The sequence below is a fragment of the Malania oleifera genome, chromosome 6 (genome assembly GCF_029873635.1).
Source record: "Malania oleifera isolate guangnan ecotype guangnan chromosome 6, ASM2987363v1, whole genome shotgun sequence".
Taxonomy (NCBI): domain Eukaryota; kingdom Viridiplantae; phylum Streptophyta; class Magnoliopsida; order Santalales; family Ximeniaceae; genus Malania; species Malania oleifera.
Window position 1 is genome coordinate 66,365,515 of NC_080422.1, and position 2,010 is coordinate 66,367,524.

Below are 2,010 nucleotides of genomic sequence, written 5' to 3' on the forward strand. Positions count from 1 at the left end.
AGACTGATGGACAGATAGAAAGGACTATACAGATACTGGAAGACATGTTGCGGGCCTGTGTGTTAGACTTTGTTGGTAGTTGGATTCAGTATTTGCCACTGGTTGAATTTGCTTATGACAACGATTACTAGGCCAGTATTGGGATGGCACCATACGAAGCGCTATATATTCGGAGGTGCCAATATCCATTATATTGGGACGAGATTGGTGAAAGGCAAATTTTGGGGCTAGAGATTATACAGCTGACTTCTGAGAAAATCAGACTTATCTGAGAAAGAATCAAAGCAAGTCAGAGTCGACTAAAAGTTTATGCTAATACCCACCGACGAGAGCTGGAGTTTGGTGTGGGGGATCATGTGTTCTTGAGAATTGCACTAATGAAAGGATTTATGAGATTACCCTGCCATATAAAGAAGTTCCAATTCAAATTCTAAACCGAAAAGGGACATGAATTATTCTCTAAAAGGATCCCATTGGTAAAAGTACTCAGGCACAATCATGCAATTAAGGAAGTTTCCTGAGAATTAGAGGAGAAAATACGTCAGAGATATCCACACCTATTCAATGGAGCCCAGCATTAAACCAGTTAAGGAAAAGGTAAATAATTGTTTTAAACTATTGTCTTATACAGTGTAGGGTAGTTGGTTATAAGTTAGTGTTTTTGGTTTATGTAGTAACCCGGGAAAAAAATAAAGATTAATTATTAATTAATTAATTAAATGTTATTAAATTGAATTTATTAATAAATAAAATGAGAGATATACATATATACATATGTGTGTGTGTGTGTGTGTATATATATATATATGGATTAAAGTAATACATACATACATACATACATATATATATATATAGCACATCAGGAAGCTTTAGGAACTGAATTCCTAAGATCAGAACCAAACCCCCCCATGGATTGTCATCTTCTCTCTCTCTCTCTCCTCCGTCTCTTTCTCTAGATTATTTCTTGATCCGTAAGCCAAATTGAAAAATGAACATCACCACGAGATCCCGGCTTCAATCTTTAACAAGTTAATTGGAGTGGATTTGTCATAGGGTCATCGTAGGCACCACTCTAGGTCCAAGGTAAAGGCAATAGATTATGTGTGCAATTTTTATATAATAACCTATTAAATTGTAATATGGGATTACAGGAATTATATACATGTTTTTCTGAATATTCTGGCATATGAAAATTGAATTTTAGATTATTATTATTATTATTATTATTATTATTATTATTATTATTATTATTATGAGTTGATTAAATTGGCATTTGTGAGCTTAGGAATTTTATAATAATTGTATTTCAAAGTTTAACAGATTAAATTAAAGTATTTGATTTCTTGATTATTGTTGTGGATTTTCTGAATGATTTGACAGGTTAAAATTATTGGTTTGGTTTATTATGTGTATTTCGTAAAGAATTAATGTGTGTAGGGTTGGTTATCTCTGTTCTTCCTTTAATACATATTTTGAGTTAAATAAATGGTGGAGATAATCGAACCTCTATTTTCGGTAAAACAGATATTGGGGATAAAATGACCTATTTTTTAATAATTTATATAATTATGAGAAACATTCAAATCATTTGGCATGAGAAAGAATTTTATTGCTTAATTAAAGTTATGAGTTTATGGTTTGATATAATGATATACTGGAAATGTGTTGATAATATATTATTTTCTAGAATGGTTGAAAATAATGCATGTATAATAAATAATTATGGTGGCGTATAGACCATGAGTATTGTTAAATTGCAATGTATGGTTTAAGCACTCCGATGGACCCTAAATCTCTCGGTACTGTAGCTATAGTAATGAAGAGCTTAGTGCAACCACACGTCTCCAGGAGAGTATTGGTATTGAATAGTCGAGTGGGCTAGTGAAGTGTACAGTTCCCACTTGGAGTCTAGACCAGCTATGGGATGGCCATTCGTACTAGCAGACATACAGTATAGTTGACTTAGCCTAGTGACATATCGAACGGGGCTAAGTCCATCTTACGGGCCAC